Source organism: Lissotriton helveticus, chromosome 6 (assembly GCF_964261635.1).
Source record: "Lissotriton helveticus chromosome 6, aLisHel1.1, whole genome shotgun sequence".
Taxonomy (NCBI): Eukaryota; Metazoa; Chordata; class Amphibia; order Caudata; family Salamandridae; genus Lissotriton; species Lissotriton helveticus.
Window position 1 is genome coordinate 1,849,859,149 of NC_136067.1, and position 20,361 is coordinate 1,849,879,509.

The following is a 20,361-nucleotide window of genomic DNA, read 5'->3' on the forward strand; positions in this document are numbered from 1 at the left end:
GTTGCTGCCCGCTATCTCTCGGAGCTTCCAGGGGGCCTGCGATGTCCACTGACGCCGTTCGGTGAACGCCGTTGTGCCGGCTGCACTCCCTCCCGGCCGCCGCCACCTATGCGCCGTGCTCGGGGTGCCCGAAACCCGAGGCCCCGGCTTCTCAGGCCCAAGGCTGCTGTGCCGCTGGACACTCTGTCTGGACGCCCTGGCACCCCGCAAACGCCACCGGTGCTTTGCCTCGCAATCCGGAGCCAAGATTCTCCCTTCTGGTCAACTCAGCAGTGCGGGGGGACAGGATTAAACGACGGATAAATGGCGAGCGGGACAGAGCTGTACTAGGCTGCTTCCATCATGTTGGCCCGCGCAGCCACGCCCCCTGAAGGTTCATTTTTTATAAGAAACTCAATTGTGACCCTGAAACTAATTACTTACTGAATAATACTGAGACTAGATTTAACAGTATCAAATGTTGTGCCAATGTATATAATAAATACTTGAAAATAGGAAATGTCCACACTCCAAACATTTTTCTTTTAGCACTTGTGGCAATGATGATATTACAAAAAATAAAACAAAATGAATTCGCCACCAGTTAAGCGCTATCCATAGATACATTCATTTGCAGCAAAATTATTTTATCGCCGGACAATATACACTTCTTACACTATCATATCAGCGCTGGTGTGAATAGACAGAATGAATTTAAGATGAAATACTTTTTTATCATGGTGCTGGAAATGGCCAAATATAAATCAATCCTTTAGTTATATTCACATGAATTTGCCTTCAGTCTAGAATGTTAATCAAAGAAAATCAACTTGACCAGAACTAAATACTAGTTATGGCATATGAACTTGCTCAAATAAAAAATCCTATTCTTTGTAATCGCGTCCAATTTACCTTCAGTCAGCAGTTATAAACGGTAGAACCTGTACCTGGTACTAACTTTCACAGAACCAAAATGGCGTCGCGTAACTCACGCTGATGACGCCATGACGCTTTACGTCCGAACACCTGTTGCCTCCAGCTCTGGAATGCGTTGACTACAGCTGTAACTGACGTAACTGTCAATACGTGAAGAATGGCAGTTGATGAAGAACTTGTAACGACTTTCCCTCACGGAGTTTCCTCACGCGCTGTGAAAACAGACGTGAAGGAGAAGATTTGCAATCGTGACAAAACCCGTCTAGACAAAAGTATAAGCTACTTGCCTGACGTTGTTCCTAGACATCTTGATATTTTAAATCAAGCGATCTTGTACATCTGTCGATCATCGAACTCTACAAAATTCTTCCATAATCGACGCAATGTAGTTAGAAGAAATGATTCCAACAGAATATTGCTGGCCTCTTAATTAATGAAGAAATATTTTAATATTAAGCAACAAATTCCTTACATGAATTTATAGTAAGTACTTGCTTCAAAATAATGATCTGGATGCCTGAAATAGTGTCTCTGCCACAAGCTCGTCTTGCGTAATCGGATACCGTCCTCGTCGCCAATTGCAGTGATGTCAAGGAAGATGACACGAGAAGAATGTTAAATTATAAGTTTATTAAAGTTAACAAGCCTGCGGGGAGAGTGGAGGGAAGACTGCGCAGAGTCTAGGTCAAGGGCTCTCTCCACACTCGAATGCCATGACGTAGGTTAAATACAAAGCAACATTCCAAGTGACGTGGATGTACAACCAATAAGCAGTAAGCATATGAGGAGGAAGGAAGACTAGACCTACAACAATCAACAATGAACTGCATCGACAAGTATCAGGAGAGCTCTAGTCTAGTAACCCTACTATATTTGAATCCATTAAGTCATGGAGTAACGAAGTAATGCGTCAGTCTTAAAGTTTCGATTTGCATTTCATTCACTACTTAGTCTAGAAATTAACCTTCTTGACTATGCGTATTTAAATATTAAAACATGAAAATCAAAATACTCGCGCTCGCTCGGTAGCTATTGTTTTAATTTACAGTGCTGAAAATGAAATCAATGAATACGATGCAAGACTTTGGTGAGCAGTTTCTTATCTCACGCTATATCCTTCTATAATTGAAACCCTCTTTAAAGATGTCCGCCACTTTCAGTTAGTGACTTCAGGATTTGGAAAATGGGGTTCTTTTGTCTTTCTTCTGTTTCCATAGCAGTAACCGTCGTACGTATGCTGCTGTACAGACAGGCGCGGACTTTGAATCCGGGTTTATGACAACAATTCCAATCGCCTACGTCAATAAAGAATACGAATACTACGGAAGACACCAGGTGGCGAGGGATCAGCGACCGATTTTTGCATGTAAGTGGCGTAATTTGTTCACCCTGTGGAATATTACAATGTGGGTGACAGACCATATTAACTGAATCTTTCAACACTTCGTAATTTGTGCCGCCATCCCATATCACCTACAATGTCTCGCTTCTGTAAATCTCAATAAGATCTCTACCACCAATCTAATGTCAACACTTTTAAAGGTCTGGTGTAACAGGGCGCAGCAGCTGCCGACCATCCCCCTGATTTGCTGTCCCACTATACTCTAGCCACATTAAACCATCGTAATGCATATTTAGCGTCTCACTCCCAGAACTCCTTCTACTTACTTAAATGGGAGCGCCCTTCCTAGAAAACTATATGTACTCCCTCACTCCGTGTTCTTGTTTTGTTCGTTCCTGTTTACAACCTACTCGCACAGCAGAGAGTTCAGAGCAAACGTATCTTACTTTTATGACATGTGTCTCACTTTCTTTTTCCAATTTTTGTAAGAATTATGGTGCTAGTACTAAATTGTGTTAGCACTCTTTTGACTATTACGACTGCATTCCGGTAATTCTATTGTTTTTGCGGTCTAGAATTCTGGATGAGTTTCGTATGAGCTTGCAACTCCAAATTGGAATGTCACCCTGGCAATATACAAGTAGGCTGGTTTGTGATTTATTGGCAATTGGTGACTGTGGCTCTATACTTCTGCCTTTCCCACATGGTTGTGGTTTGGCTTTCTTAATGGTAATTTTTCACTGAGTATTCATTTAATGGCATTTTTTTAAAACGCACTTTCTTGAGGGTTGCCTTACTTATCTTCATTCGTTTTTATTATGCATGATATCTCTTGCACTGTGTTATGCTATCATTAATTAAATCATAATTTTGCAGTTGTGATACCCGTTGATATATAGTTTTTTTCGTTATATTTTTAGATTTCTTTTCTTTGGATACTCCCCTAAAGTGTATATCTGTCCTGATGAAGACTTTAGGATAACATAGGTCAAAACGCTGTCGACGCCCACTCTTGCCATATAGTCATAAGGAAACATTAATTGCCATCTTCTGTTCTTGTTATTTATTGGACTGTTTATTTGTTTAATTGTGTTTCCTTTTTTCCAATTGTTCTTTGTTTTACACAGTTTATATTATGTTATGAATTATGGTTTTTTTGTGTTATTATGTGAGTACCATGTTTTTGTAACTGTCTATTTACATTTCGCTATTGCAGTAAAAAAAAAAACTTTGTAATAACCTTCTGTGTTGGGTACCCCCTTCTCTTTAAGTCTTTGTTTGGCTTAATTTTTTTTATTTGACTAATTTATTTATATTACTGATTGCAAATTAATTTTCCTTATTATTTATTTTTTCTCGAACCATTGTAGCTTGAATACCCCAGGTTTGAGAAATAGGGTTATCCCGAGTTTGTTGTAATCTTCAAATTTATAATGGTGGCATTTTCTGAATTGTGAATTAGAATTCGACTTTACAATCAAACAGGGTTTTAAATCACAATTCATTTGAGTGACACACCATATCTTTATCTGCTCCCAATGTTAAGTTACCACTTCTTAAATGTAATAAGGTAACCCAGAGTTAGTCGATGCAAGAGAGAGGCCTTACAAAATTGAACAAGCATTTGCAATGCAATAGGTCTCGCATTAGGAAAGTGTGAGCTATTGGTATTGTAAATGACATTTTTTTTAATATGTGTTGGCTTTGAAAATATATAAATTAATAGCATTTTTATTCACAAAGCCAATAGCTTACAATTTCCTAATGCGAGTCCTATTGGCCATGGCAATGCTTGTTGGTAGCAAGCAAGGACAGTGCTGTTGTGGTGCTGAGTGATGATGTGGTTGGGCTGAGTGATGTGGTGGTGTATTAGAGTTATGTGGTGGTGTATTAGAGTGATGTGGTGGTATCACGTCCCAGAGTGCTGTGGTGGTATCACGTCCCAGAGTGCTGTGGTGGTATCACGTCCCAGAGTGCTGTGGTGGTATCACGTCCCAGAGTGCTGTGGTGGTGTCCCAGAGTGCTGTGGTGGTGTCCCAGAGTGCTGTGGTGGTGTCCCTGAGTGCTGTGGTGGTGTCCCTGAGTGCTGTGGTGGTGTCCCTGAGTGCTGTGGTGGTGTCCCTGAGTGCTGTGGTGGTGTCCCTGAGTGCTGTGGTGGTGTCCCTGAGTGATGTGGTGGTGTCCCTGAGTGATGTGGTGGTGTCCCTGAGTGATGTGGTGGTGTCCCTGAGTGCTGTGGTGGTGTCCCTGAGGGATGTGGTGGTGTCCTAAAGTGATGTGGTGGTGTCCCTGAGTGATGTGGTGGTGTCCCTGAGTGATGTGGTGGTGTTGTGAGGCGTGCAGCAGTGTGTGGCGTGCAGCAGTGTGTGGCGTGCAGCAGTGTGTGGCGTGCAGCAGTGTGTGGCGTGCAGCAGTGTGAGGCGTGCAGCAGTGTGAGGCGTGCAGCAGTGTGAGGCGTGCAGCTGTGTGAGGCGTGCAGCTGTGTGAGGCGTGCAGCTGTGTGAGGCGTGCAGCTGTGTGAGGCGTGCAGCTGTGTGAGGCGTGCAGCAGTGTGTGCAGCAGTGTGTGCAGCAGTGTGAGGCGTGCAGCAGTGTGAGGCATGCAGCGTACAGCAGTGTGAGGCGTACAGCAGTGTGTTGTGTGAGGCGTGCAGCAGTGTGAGGCGTGCAGCAGTGTATGCAGCAGTGTGTGGCGTGCAGCAGTGTGTTGCGTGCAGCAGTGTGTGGCGTGGTCTGTGTGAAAGGGGGGCAGTGTGTGTGGTCTGTGTGAAAGGGGCAGTGTGTGTGGTCTGTGTGAAAGGGGGGCAGTGTGTGTGGTCTGTGTGAAAGGGGGCAGTGTGTGTGGTCTGTGTGAAAGGGGGGCAGTGTGTGTGGTCTGTGTGAAAGGGGGCAGTGTGTGTGGTCTGTGTGAAAGGGGGGCAGTGTGTGTGGTCTGTGTGAAAGGGGGGCAGTGTGTGTGGTCTGTGTGAAAGGGGGGCAGTGTGAGTGGTCTGTTGGAGAGGGGTGTAAGCATGTAAAGACAGCCAGAGGTGAGACTGGATAAAAGTGCTGTTTGTGGAGAAAGTGTTTTTGTTTTGCATACAAAATATAAGAAGGAAAGGATCGGTGGAGGTAGATACGAGTGGGAGGCGAAAACAGGGCTTTGGAAAAGGAAAAGTGCAGCTTATGACAGAGAGAAAGAAAGAGGATAAAAGGACATCGTGAATCAAGAGGAAGAAAGATAGGAAGAGACAGGGTGAGAGGATGAGGAATGTTAGAAACAGGAGAAGTAATGGGTACATAAAATGAAGAAAATGTAAGAGGTGATAATCGAAAAAAGAGGAAGCTACGTGCAATGAAGCGGGAAAAGACGTAATGGAAAGGAAGAACAAGGGTCAGGTAGTATACTATAGAAGGGAGGGTGGAACATGTAGTGCTCTTGTAAGAGACATAATGGTGATGCGAGTGTGTCTGTCCACACGTTACAGGAAATGAAGAGACAAAGTCAAACCCAGCATACAGCGCATAACTGCGTGCCTAGAGACCTTTCAGCTGTGGTGAGCGCTACGTAAGGGGTCAGTATTAGCGAAACACGAGGACTCCCAAGCCTCCCCACTGCAGAGGGCTCCTCGAAGCCTCCCCAAGTACCCGTGCAAAAAACAAACAAACAAAAAAAAAAATTCTCTGTAATTGTACAACAAGACGGCAAAAGTGAAAGCAGGGGTGTACACTGAAGAAACAAGAGGAAGAGAGATCGGAAGAGACAGGGTGAGAGGATGAGGAATGTTAGAAACAGGAGAAGAAATGGGTTCATAAAATGAAGAAAATGTAAGGTGATAATTGAAAAAAGAGGAAGCTACGTGCAATGAAGCGGGAAAAGACGTAATGGAAAGGAAGAAAAACATGGGGATGGGTAAATAAAATAACAAGCTCTCGTCATTGCTGTGGCGGCGGAGCGCATTCCTGTGAAGTCAGCAATTACACAGTTTATTGACCTCCGCGGGCCAGGTATGTGGCTGCTGCACAGGGGCGGCTGGGGAGGGCCTAGACACGGTGTGGGAGGTTGGGGCTGGAGACGCGAGACCCGGCCTGACCAACGCGAGAGCAGGGAAAGACACTGTATAGGGAGAGAAGCGCATTCCTTTGAAGTCTGATGCGGCGGGCGGGGTAGCGGCAGCTTTGAAGTCTGATGCGAGGCACAGACAAATGGTGGTGTGTCACATGGCTGGTTTGTGCATGCGCATACATCACATGAACTGTGGCTAATCCGCCGTTTTGGCAGACTTTTCGGACCGCTTACTAGAATCTCGACTAACATGCATTGCTAAAGCAATGCTTTATGTCGAGACCTAAAAACGACTTGAAGAGTTTTTCTCTGCCGGGACATGTACCATTGAAACGTAGATGTACTACATTTTAAATACAGTGCACCCTGCCCCTATGAGCCCTAAAGGCCTACCTCAGGGGTGACTTAATAATTATTAAAAATGAATGTTTTTGCCTGGCAAATGTCGAAGTGACATTTTAAAACTGCACCATAAGCTGTTTAGGGAAATGGCATAGATCTTACCTCATTTCAATTTGGCTACTTCTGTCCTCAAGTATTTTAAGATTTAGGCTTGATATACAGTCAGCGGACCTGGTGGAAAGCTTCCCTGGAACTGATAGGTCTTGTTCATCATCAAGCTGATTATGCAGTATGATGCTTTTGTAGATGTTTACTTGTACATCAGTTTGATTGTGCAGTATGATGCTTTTGTTTATGTTTACTTATACATCAGTTAGTCTTTTTGACGCCTATAAGTTTGGGCCGTCTATCTTCCCTTTTGTTTAGATCAAGCATATGGTGGAGGCAAGACACAAAGGGAGAAATTTGAATGCTATTGTACCAGTATTCTTAAACAAGTAAACATTTAATTGCGCAGTAGTCTAGGGCTGGCTGCTTTATCTTTAGAGAATAAATAACATTTTTGATTTGTTAAGTTGAGAACAATTTCAGCACTTCATTTTATTGCTCGCAACTGATGACATTTCATTGCATGCTAACTAGTAGTCTCTGGGGTCTCAGCGTGCCTGTGGTGGTTTAGTTTGGGCATGACTCTCCTTAAAACATGCTTTATAACGGCGGTCTTGGATGTTCCGCTGTATGGCCTGACTTGTGAATCCTTAACTTTGAGTAGTGCCCTAAGCTACCAGTTTCAGAAGTTGTTCAAACACTTTATCACTGCCCTTTCATATTTCTTTTTTCCTTCTTTTTAGCGATCTTTTTCATTCTTTGCTTAGCGTATTTGTGCTCTCTGGCTCTAGGCCTATTCTCTAGTGTTCAGTTATTGATTTCTTCTGGCTATATTTTTTTATTTTGTTTATTTTTTTATAAATACTTTTATTAACTTCCATGATGCAGCCACAAAAGACATGTCAAAAATACTCCTCATGTCCCACTCCTCAACCCCCCAGCCCGCCTCCCCCACCAATTGCATATTCCCTACACAATAAGTCCGCGTTACCCCCAACCCGACCACCCCAGACCACCATAATACAGTTTTGAAATATATCTCCTTCAACCCAACCGCTACCATCCAGAGCCCACCCCTTACATTCAGTTCAAAGTCCACCATCCAGTCCATGGTATCGCCGCCACTTGCCCCACACTCTATGAAACTTTTTAGGGCACCCCCTCGTCTTGTATGTGACCCTCTCGGCAGCCATGTTAAGATCCATACCCCTCCTCCATTCCTCTAACTGGGGTAGCTCTGGCGCTCCCCATTTCCTGGCCACATCCCTCTTCGCCACAATCAATGCCAGCATCAGGAATATCAGCTGTGGACGCGGTAAGTCCACATCATTTGTCATGCCAAGGAGTACCAGCTTAGGGTCGGTCTGTATATCAACTTCCAGTACTTCTCCCAGCTCTCTCAGTACCTCCCCCCAAAAGACTTGTATGTTGGTGCGGCTCCAAATAATGTGTAAGAAATTCCCCTCTTCATGCCCACAGCGCAGGCAGCATGGGTCAGTCGCCAGACCTATTCTGTGGAGGCGGACTCTATCAAAGTAGGTCCTATGAAGGACATTAAATTGAATGAGCCTTAAGCGTGATTTGATCGCTACTACCCTCGGGTGCATCAAAACCGTGCTCCAGCCCACCTCATCCATCTCCCCCACCTCTCGTTCCCATACACTTCTGAGGTTCCCTAAGCCATCCGGCAGGTTATTCATTAGTGTCTTATAGGTCAAGGACACCGCCTTGTTAGGAATGAGTTCTTGTAGGAGGCGTCCCTCTAGTGGGGCTTACTCTGGGAGAGCCTCTTTTAAAGCCCCTTCCGCTCTCCACGCATGTGACAATTGCAGGTACCGGTAATATTGTGTGCGATGGAGGCCATAATCCTTCTGCAGCGCTGCAAAGGATTGCAACTCCCCCCTCCTCATCACATCGCCTAATGTTGAAATACCGATGGCATCCCATGTCCTGAAGCCCCTCAGCTTATTTAACTCCTTGAGCCAGGCACATTTCCATAAGGGAGTTTGCTTAGTTAGTTTACCTTCCCACCCCGGGATCTTTGTTGCCCGTGCAAGCTCCCAGTGTAACCCTTGTGGCCGGGAGCAGTCTATTACCCCCCTTCCCACCGTACAGGTAATGTAGGTATGTGCGGTTCTCCATGGTGTGGCGTTCTAACGCATATGTGGGATGGGAGGCCGGAGCATGTATCCACTCATTTATGGGTGTTAGGTGTTCTGCCCAGTAATACGCTTTTATGTTGGGTAACGATATTGCCCCGTCATGCTGATGTCTCTGCAATGTCGTCAGTGCTACCCGAGTCGGTTTTCCCAGCCACAGGAAGGTCCTCAGTTCTGCATGTATATCCTGAAAGACCCTTCGCTTGAGGGGGAAATACTAATTTTGAAACGCATACAGAAATCTAGGGAGGGATATCATTTTAAACATGGCAGCGCGGCCTAGCAAGGTAAGCGGGGTTAGCCGCCACCTCGCCGCATCTTCCTCAAAATTGCTCAATATGCGTTTGACATTCCTAGTATAGGACCGGGTACTATCCGTCGACACAAAAATTCCTAAGTATAAAAATCCCTCCCCTGTCGTCTACAGTCTCCCCTGAAGAGTGGGCTATCTTCCCTCCCCTTTTGGATCATACAGAATCGATTTATGCCAGTTTATCTGGTATCCAGCTCTGGCACCGTATTGTGCTAATTCCGTGAACAGCGCCGGGATCGTCTTGTCCGGGTGCGAGACGTACAGCAGAACGTCGTCCGCATATAAAGAGATCTTCTCCTCCATGGTGTCTCCCTGCCCCAGTCTGAATCCCCTAATTTCCACATTTTGTCGTACCGCACAAGCCAGCACCTCTATGGTCAGCGCAAAAAGCAACGGGTATAAGGGGCACCCCTGCCTGGTGCCTCGTCTTATGGGGAAGTCCTCCGACAGCACCCCATTGACCCGTACCCTTGCCCTAGGGTCGGTGTAGAGCAGCATTACCGTTTGCCTATATTTCGGGCCAAAGCCAAAGCGATTCAACACCCCTTCTAAAAAGGGCCAATGTACCGCATCGAATGCTTTCTCTGCGTCCAGAGATAGAAACAGGTGCGGCTCTTCCCTATGACTGACTTCCATTAACCAGTTGTGAGTCCGTCGAAGATTGTATCTAGTCGCTCTGTCAGGCAAAAAAACGGTTTGGTCTAAGTGCACCAGGCCTGAAATCACTCCCCGCAAGCAGGGAGCTAGGATCGTTGCCAGGAGTTTCGTCTCCACATTCAGGAGCCAAATGGGCCTATAAGACGTGTAATCGTCAGGGAGTTTACCTTCTTTATATATTGGGACGATAGTGGCTTGTTGGAGACCCTCTGCCACTGCGTCCTCGAAGAGACCCAACAAATGGCGGGACAGCAGATCTGCCATTTTTTAAGGAATTCCGCCGGAAAACCATTGGGTCCCGGAGATTTCCCCGCCCTGAGTTTACCTAAGGCCTCCCTAACTTCATCTACCGTAATTTCCGTGTCCAGCTCGTGTTGAACGTCTTCCGTAAGGGTCGGAAGCTCAATATGGCTCATATATCGCAGCGCATCCTCCTGCTGCCCCAGGTCTCTAGCCTATTAGAAGGCGCAGTAATAGTTCACGAATACTTCTGCTATACGGTCGTCAATCCGTGCCCAGCCTCCCTGTCCGTCTCCCACCTTTTCCACCCACCTCGCATCCCTGTCTTTTCTACTGAGCCAGGCCAACAGTCTCCCGGACTTATCTCCAACATCATATAGGCGGTGGAGTGTCGCTAGGGGCTGCTTCCGTGCCTCACCCGTCGCCAGGTCTCTATACAGTCGTAGTACGTCTAGAAGTTGTCTAAGAGACCCCTGGTCACCGTCCGTCTGGTGCTTCTGCTCCAAGGCCAGAATCTGCGTTTCCAGCCGTCTGGTCTCCTCCCCCTCTTTCCTCCTTTCGGCCGCTATCCTGTTCTGAGCCCTGTTCCTCAGGACCGTCTTAAGCGCTTCCCAGAACGTTACCCGAGAGGAAACTGTGCCTTCATTATCCGCTACATATACTTTCACGTTTGCCCGCAAGCCACGCAGAATGTCCGCGTTCTGCAAATCCCATGCCGCTAAGCGCCACACAACTCGCCTCCTGTTCTCCCTCCCCCCCCCCTATCGTAGCCAAGAGAGCCGAGTGGTCCGAGACACCCCTTGCCTGGTACTCTGCCTTATCCGCAACTTTCAATTCCTGCCAGGCCATGAATATATAATCCAGCCGGGAAGAACACTTTATGCGCCCCAGAGAAAAACAAGTAAACCCGAGCCTCTGGGTGAAGCCACCTCCAAGTATCTACCAATCCCAGGGCCACCATTGTCCTTGCTAACAAAGTGGGTGTCGAGACCCTCTCCCTGTCCCCCGTCCTGTCAAGCGCTGGCTCCATAACATCGTTAAAGTCTCCCCCCCACCACTTGAACCGTGTCTGACGTTTGTAGGAGAATGTCAGTGATCGACCTGAGTGTGCCTGCTTGTAATTTGGGTGGTGCATAGACAGAAAGAAATGTGTAGTCCCTTCTCCGCCAGTGTCCCCGCACTCCCACATATGTTCCTTGCGGATCCAGCCAAGTTTGGGTCACCTGGAATGGCGGGTGTTTCCTGATCAGAATCGCCACCCCCTTGATCCTGAGGTAAATCCCGCATGTGCCAGGACTCTATACTGTCGCCTAGCTAGAAAAGTGCATTTGGTACCCTGCATATGTGTTTCTTGCAGTAATATGACATCGGCTCCGACCCTCTTCACTGCATTGTGAACTATCCCCCGCTTAATCTTACAGCCAAGGCCGTTGACATTCTACGTGAGAATCTTAACTCCACCCGAAGTCCGATCCTCCCCCATTGGACTTGTCATCCACGATGTCTACCTCCAGGCCTGCGGTGTGTAAGGGGTAAATGCACAGGGGATGCAGTATGTAGGCATATGTAAGTAGTATGACATGTTTCAAACAATCCCTTTCCTCCCCAACCCCCCTCCCCACAGAAGAGCAGAAAACATCACCTGTCTCCCTCCATTGAACCCCAAACAACAAACCATGAACCCTTACCCCATCTCCCCCTACCCCCCCACCCCCCGGCCGCCCTAACTCAGCCTAGTGGCTAACTACAGGACTTTTGGGCAGAGAAGGTCTATCACCCACCCTAGATCCCCCCCTAGCAAGCTAATCCCAGGACCAAATTCCGGAGACGTGCAACAACCCCCTCAGCAGTAGCTGTGTATCAGGGAACAAAATACCCTAACTAACAGTAACCCAGAGGGAATAAGGGGGGGAGAGAAAGTGTCTACTTGCTTGCAGTCCAGGTTAGAGCCAGTCTCTCCAAAGTCCCTGCCGCCCCTACTTCAGGAGTGCGAGTCCTGGAGATCACCTTGTGAAATTCGGACCTTCTTGTTTCCCTCCTGTTCCATCTCATTTATCACCGCTACCAGGGGATGCATAGATAAAGTCCCTGCATCGTCTTCTCCCCCTGAAGAGTGTCCACCCGTACCTTCCTCTCCCTCCGATCGTGCATTCCTTGCCAGGCATCTGAACCTAGACCCTTCTTGAGTTCCCAGCAGCGGAGATGACGAGTTCCTCCTCCGCCTCAGTGCCGAATCGTGTGTCGGATACGGCGTCGTCGTCTGTCTCCTGCTGCCGCGCGGCATCTCCCATCGGTTCCCGAATGCCGGCGTGCCCGGCCTGGTCTACCGTCTCATGTCATCCCCTCGGCGCAGGGGAGGGCGCAGGGGAGAGCGTTCCTCAAGCCACTGCTAGGCGTCCTCCGGATGGGTGAAGAAGTGCGTTTTCTCCTGAAAGACCACTTTCAGCTTCGCCGGGAAAAGCAACATATACTGGATGTGGAAGTCTCTCAGTTTCGCTTTCACCTGGTCAAAGGAGTGCCTCTGCACCATGGCTATAGTCTGGGAAAATCATAATGTCCGTGTTTTCGAGGCGGATCTCTCCCATCTTCCTAGCCTCATGTAGTATCAGGTCGCGGTCCGCAAAGTTCAGAAAACGGGCTATTGCCGACCTTGGTCTGGCCCCCTCCGGCGGGTTTGCCAGTAGAGCCCGGTGCGCTCTTTCTATTATGAAGCAATTAAAAAAAACGCTGTCGGAAAGGTCTTCCGCAGCCAGTCATGGAGGAACGCCTCCATATTGTTCACTTCAATTCCTTCACGGAAACCTACAAAGCGGAGGTTATTGCGGCGTGCCCTGTTTTTGGCATCGTCCACCTTCCACTGGAGGTGCCTGTGGGAGGCCTAGAGCTCAACTACGTCCTTCTTTAACGTGGTGAGGACATCTTCCGCATCGCTCAGCCGAGTTTCCGCGGTGGTCACCGTTTCCGTCAGGTTACGGAAGTCCTGCCGTAACAGATTCACTTCCGACCCCACTTCGCCGATTTTAACCTCTAGGGCCGCTCTCGAAGCTTGGATGTTGGCCCTCGATGCCTGGATAGCCTCCATAAGGAACTCCGTATCCGAGCGAACTCCCCTTGATTCTGGCTCGGTGACAGCAAGAGCCGACGCATACCTGTCTAGTGTCCCTTGCCTGGGAGTCCTGGCCACCGCGTCCCTCTTTCCCATTATATGGGCCGTCGTGGAGCTCCCTTCTTGAATGCCTGCGTCCGGTGCTGCCTCCAGCTCCACCTTGCAGTAGCCGCACTGATCCTGAGCAGTTGCCGACAATTATGGCTCCGCTGGTCAATTCAGCACACGTCCAGCATCCACTGCCAGTGGTGGACCCCCTTCCTCCGATGGACGTTCCAGCTGAGATCCTGTGTCACCGGCGTCACCAAGGCCTGACTCGCTCAGCACCTGCCAGTCTACCCTAGTTCCCCTGATAACAAAAACGAGGGTTGGGGGGCAAGGAGAGCAGTGTCCCATGGCCCAAGAGGCGCGGGGGTGCGGCGACAAGACGTTTGAGTTCTCAGCCACCAAGCTGGGCCGTGGCCTCCACTGTCAAGGTGTCCCAGTAGCCTTCCCACACGTTCGCTCTGCCTCCTCATGCGCCCACCGCGCACAGTGCAGGCTCTTCTTTGGCGGCTATCTTAGTGAATAGCCGCGAGGCGAGGGATGCAGCCGATGAGCCTCTCCCCGGGCCGTCCTCCCAGCCGCGCGTGTGCTGCTACCTCCACTCAGGCCTCCCGTACAGGCCGACTCCGGATCACTCCCCACTAGTCCAGTGTGTCCCGCGGCGGTCCCCTCCTCAAGCCCTCCGCCGAGGGCCGGCCAGACCCCAGGCAGGGACACCTCCTGCACCACCTCCTGCAATCAGTCCGGCCGGGCGTTTCCACCGCAGTCAGCGTTCTCCCTCCAGACCGGCCGCCAGCAGTTCCATCGGCCCGCACCGTGCTCCCGGCAATACCGCACTAGCTCACGGCAGGGGTCCCTTCGCGCACCATTTCAGACGCCACCGTTGTCACTCCCCAGATTGAGCCCGCCGCTCAGGGTTAACTTCCCCACACAGCGCCTCTGGTGCCGTCCATCGCCGCCATCTTGGATTCCGCGGCGGCCGCCTCCAGGATCTCCTCGGCAATTCTCGCTGCCGGTTTCTGCCAGGAGCTGGAAATCAAGATCCAGGTGAGCACCGGGCCTTCATGCAAGCCCGACATTCGAATTTGGGGCGGTCAGGTGCTGTTTTCTTGTCTGATTCGGATCGGCTCACCTGAGCTGCCGGGAGACACGTCTCAGTCGGCCATGCTGTTGGCCACGCCCCGCTTCTGGCTATATTCTTGGGCTAAATAGGCTATATTGCCCCTTCAAAACCTATTGCCTACCTCTTACTCTAGGGTTTCAACTTGACACATTTTTTTGTCGGGGTGGGGGATGGGGGTGAATACGATTTTAACATGCTCCCCTTCTTTGCTCACTAGCAAGTTCTTTTGCACTCTTTTCAGTTTGAGACTAGTTGATATACTGGTTTCTGTGGAACTCACTGGGAAGGGTTGAGTCTCTGCTTGTTCGTTCATAGCTTTATCAATCTCTGTTCTTATGGGACTGTGGTCGCTTTTAATGCTCCATTGCAGTTCTCAGTTGTGGTAATGTGTTCACGATTCCTTGGGAGGAAAGATATAAGATATGGATGAAGATTACTTCTCATTACAGACGGACAGAATCCACTTTTGAATAACTGCCAGTTTATGTCTTAGCGCAGAAAGCTTCAAAAAATGTATCTTTAATATTTTCTGCAGTTAAATCTTGTTGTTGAGTGGGGATGAGAACTGCCCACCTGGCATTGAAGTACTCCTGTTTCTCCTTGCCATGGCCTAGCTTGGCACTAAAATCTCCTGCAACAATAACATAATTGTTTGAGTATTCACCAGCATGATTAGGAAAGCTTCAAGGTACTCAAATGGAGACTGTGTCTAGTTTTGAGCACTAAGCATATCAATCTAATTACTGTTACTGTGCGCCTGCCTAAATGATGTTCGACTACATACTTTGGGTGTTGCCTCTGTGTGTAGGTCTCTGCATATTTGATGGTCTGTGTACGAGTGCTTATAAATCTTGTGGTATGTGTGCATGGGAACCTCTGATTTTATCTGCATACGGGCATAGCTGTTGTGTGTCTCTTATTGCACATACAATACAGTAGCAAACTCATTGACTTTGTCAAAGATTTTAATACTGAATATGGTGAAATGTTCAGGTTTAGGTTTGGTACATTTTGCATGCAGTGACTAGAAGAGTCATTCTTCATGTGCTGTATAAAGTGAGATGTTATTTTGGGATAATGTTGCAAGTATACATCATAAATTCTATTTCATTGAAGGCAGAGTTTAAAGAAACAATGAAATGGGCAGGTGGCTTGATGTGTTTGCTTTCCACAAACTGTTTACAAAAATAGTTTGAAATAAATGTTTACCGAATAAATGAATGAGTGAGTGTGTTATTCGGTTGGTAGAATACCTGTAAAGAGCAAAAAACTGAATGCATAATTACATTTCATACAGATTTTAACTCGACAGGCCTGCTATCTTAAATGCTTCAAAAACGTGTTACTGCTTCCCAACTTAATTTTTCTTCATTTACTGACCTTGGAAGGATGGACGATAGCCTGCCTTTTTTAGATTAAAATTCTTGACTTTCAGATCAAAGCAGATGCCAATTATTACTTCACAATGATCCGCCTTGACAGCTTAAAGATGAACACAGATGATTTTGATGAATGACCAGAGTTATCTGACAATGTCAACATCTTTCTCACTTGCATGTCCACTAAAAGTAGGCGTAGATTTTATGAGGTAGACCAGTTGGTATGGTGCAAGGGGCCCGTTATGGCAGGCAATTATATGTAGTATTGCCACCTTTGGGTCAGGCCCAATAGGCATGCAGACAAGTATTCTTCTGTGTCGATCGGTGTAAAGGAAGGGTGGTTTGTTCATTTAGTCATCTAGCTACAAAGCATTTCGATTTTATCTGTGTATTCTTTGTGAAATTCTGAAACATTTTCTTCTATTTTGTTGCTTTTAAACTGTCTCAAATTTCCTTATCCAATCCCTCTTGACTATGCTGTTGTCAGATTTCCTATATAACAAACAAGGGGATAGCCCTAATACTCCGACCGCATCTGGGCATATATTAACTTGAAAATACTAAGAAAACTGCTTCGAAATCAATACTTCAATCAACATTAACTGGATAGGAAAATATTAATGAATCCATCCACAGAAATTATTTCCCACATTTTTTTGTTTTGAATTAACGTCACAAACTCAAACTGTAGTTCTCCATTTTTATTTTTTATACATATATACTTAATAACAATAGAAAAACGGTACATACTTTCAAATAGCTAATGAAATATGTAGCCACAAGTTATTTATCCAATTGATAGTCAAAAAATCCCTAAAGTTACCCTAATCAATAATACAGATGCTATTCATATATAAACAATGACATTCTGTCAAGAGATCGCCCCGTGTTCTCATAGGGGAGTACAACAGTGAACTACAGTTTTTTTTAGTCCTTCTCCTAATCTTTTTATATCATTTCTTTTATATTTTATAGGGATTCTCCACTCAAGGTCGACTCGTTTCGGCCTGACATATCTTAGGCCTCATTAGGACAGGGGTAATAAGCTGGGTACCTACAATATACAAAGAGCACTCTATTTATATACATATATTTTATATACATTATCTGTACATCTTTAAATCCTACATGTCTCAGTTTACAAACATAGTTACAAAAGATTTTTACCAAAAAACGACACATATTACCCTGGTATTTACATAAAATTTACAAACTTGGAGATGTAGTCAGTAACTCTCTACATAAACTCTAATAAATAAACTGTGTATTCTTTTAAAATAGAGAGAAAAGTGAAGAATTGGTAATTAGAAAGAGACGCGTGCCAAGGCATGCCAAACTGCCCTCTTTGTATAGTTATTCAAGGCATAGACCTCATAAATGGTTCTAGGCCACTCGCATTCAAGCTGATATTGATTCTATATAGGTAATTACCTTATGTAGATATACAACACAATGTTTGCGATATCTAACGCAATGTTAAAGATCCCCGCGTTTCCGCTCAGGAATGTCACTTGCTTGGCTTCCGAAAAAGTTCTAAAAAAACAAAGCAAATAAACGGGCTAAAGTCCCCAAACCGCTACGTAGTGAGTAACTACGTATATATTAGCGGCAAAGAAATGTGTGCCCCAAGTCTACTATACCTTAAGATTCTTTCCCGCGGTACCGGTGTATTTGCAACCCCGGGTCGCGTGTTTCAAAAGCTGTTTGAACTCGGTTTCTTTTTTTCTTTTTCTATCTCCGGTTCACTAAAAAAAGAGAACCACGTGAGTCCCTTTACGGTGTTATCTAATCACCTTACAGGCCGCTTTAGAGCCTCTAAGTTACCTTCGTATTCTCCCACGTAGCTCGTAGTTGCCATACAATCTATGCTTCCGTCACCGGCTTTCTTCTAAACACATTACGTGACCGGACTCCACTATTCCCATGCTTTTAAAGCGTCCCGTAAGGGAAATTGAAAGCAGACTATCTCAACACGAGGCAACAACCTTTACTCTCCCAGAGAAAGGATTCTGCTGGCGGCCATTCTTATATTGTTTCCCAATACCGCAAACGTTGTTAAAGGGGTCCATTCAAGCAGTCTTATTATAAAGGCGCTTTAACCCACCAAAATATTTTACAAATTCACAATATATATTTACTATTAAATGTATAAACTCAATAAAAGACTCATTTCAGAAAAAATAATAATGATGAAGTAAAATAAAATATTAAGAACATGCAAATATTCTTTTTAAACTACTACACCCAAGTGAAAACCAACTAAACAACACCGTTGAGAGATACTTTCTGCAGCTCCTCACAATCTATTTCTGTACTTCAGACTTGTCATACTTTTTCTGCCTGTACAAAAAGATATATTAACACATTGGTTATTATCGTTAACAACACGTTAATAGTCCAGATGCATATCAATATACAGTTCTCACATAACTTGACACTGACCGCTCCTATAGGTAGTTATATGAGTGACCAGATTTCATTACGGTCATTTAGACCTCGGGTTGTAGTATGATATTTCTCAATCAATCTTGCTTCTAGATTACTCAATTTACCCTGCAGTTATTCTTTTTTCACATTTTGCAATGTTAATAATACTGACCAGCGAATATCATTATCTGTATGGTTTTCAGTTAGAAAGTGTTGTACCAATGGAGCCCCAATGGTTCTGCACTTAATTCTAGATTTATGCAGTAAAATCCTGTTTTTTACCGGTTGGATTGTTTGTCTAATATAGACTTTTTCATACAGACATATTATACAGTAAATTACTTTTTTTGTGTTGCAATTAAAAAAAGTTTGTTGTATATGTTTTTGTCCGTTTAAAAAGACGTCTTTTGAATCTGCTGTCAAACAACAGGCTGCACATTTTTGGCATCTATAATGGCCCACAACTGGAGGTAGACTAAGTAAACTCCTTGTATCTTTTTTAGGTGGAGCAATACTCCTTGTTGCTCTCACTAGCTGTTGTCGGAAAGTTCTACCCTTTTTGAAGGCAAATAAAGGTTTTGGGATTCCTAAGTGCTCTAGTAGACGCCAATTTTTTTAGATTATCTTTTTAATTTGATTGACTTTGGGTCCATATGTTAAAACACATGTTAGTGGTGTGGCATTTGGGCGTAGCTTGGGTGTTAACAGCTCCTCTCTTGGTGTATTCCAAGCTCTCTTTAGGGCAACTTTTACCAACTTTCTTGGGTACCCTCGATTTAATAATTTATTTTTCAGTATTTTTGCATTTCTGATGTAATCCTCCTTATTCTTACAGTTTCTCCTAATCTGGAGAAATTTGTTTGTAGGGTAGGTTTTCTTTCAAACTACGAGGATGCCCGCTTGAAAAATGCAATGAAGTGTTTCTGTCTGTAGGCTTTGTACATAGACTAACTTCTAGATGGCCATTATTATGTATAATCCAGACATCTAGAAAATTGAGTTTTTGATTATCCTTAGATATTGTAACTTTTAGATCGTTAGTCCTCATGTTCAGCCAATTGTGAAATGCAGTAAGTTGCGTGTCATCACCTTCCCAAATCAATGATATCGTCTATATAGCGACACCAAAACCCAATTTGCATTTTAAAGGGATTGGTGTCGCCATATATCCATAGTTTTTCGAATTCATCCATGACTAGATTAGCAATTTCTGGTGAAAAACTACATCACATTGCCACTCCTTTTACTTGTACATAAAAAGTGTTTTTAAAGTTAAAGAAATTATTTTTGAGACACAATGTTGCCAAATCCACTATAAATTCAGTCGGGACTTGGTGAAGGCGTTCTCTTTGATCAAGTTTATATCTCATTTCAGCTAAAGCCTTGTCCTGTGGTATATTAGTATACAATGATTCTATATTAAAGGATACTAAAAATTGTCTGTCTTTGTCATATGGTAGCTGTTCTATTTTAGAAATCAAGTCAATTGTGTCCCTTACATAAGATCTCGTTTCCTTACCTAATGGTATCAAAAAAGTGTCAATGTATTTGGCTAGTGGTTTTAATAGTGATCCTCATGCCGACACAATTGGTCTCCCAGGAGGGATTTCGATACTCTTATGTGTTTTGGGCAATACATATATATTTGGTATTTTGTGTGTATTGCTATTTAAAAACTCGAACTCATTTTTGCAGATCCAGCATTCTTCCACTGCATTAGTAGTCAATTCTAGTGTTTGTGCTTTTAACCTCATAGTTGGGTTCTCTGCTAAAGGTCTATAATGTACCTGATTGGATAGTTGTTTCAAAACGTCTTTATCATAATCATTAGTATCCCAAAGAACAATTACCTCCCCCCATTATCTGCCGGCTTTATAGTTATATTCGGATTTTCAGACAGATTTTTTAAGGCATTTAGTTCCTATTTGGTGTAGTTAGAATTGGAAAAAAATCTTTTTTCTTGTAAAGAATCCAATTCTCTTAAGCTCATATCTTCCAAATGCAAAATCTCAGCTGGCATTAGGGCACTTAAAGGACAAAAGGTCGACTTTTTTCTCAGTCCACTGAACTTGATCTGTTCTCTAGATTCCCTTTCTGAAAATAATTCTTTTTGTCTCACTTTTCGCAAGAAGTATAAAACTTCCTTTTTTGTGTTCACTGG

The 20,361-nt window shown here is 45.1% G+C and overlaps 1 protein-coding gene across 1 annotated transcript in view; it reads left to right on the forward strand.

The window, feature by feature from the left end:
• The first annotated feature begins 2,150 nt into the window (after nucleotides 1-2,150).
• CENPF (centromere protein F) overlaps nucleotides 2,151-20,361 on the forward strand; it is a 421,242-nt gene continuing 403,031 nt past the window's right edge. The window contains exon 1 of the mRNA XM_078649780.1: nucleotides 2,151-2,281. The gene's annotated coding sequence lies outside the window, so the exon portion shown is untranslated. The remainder of the gene's footprint in view (nucleotides 2,282-20,361) is intronic.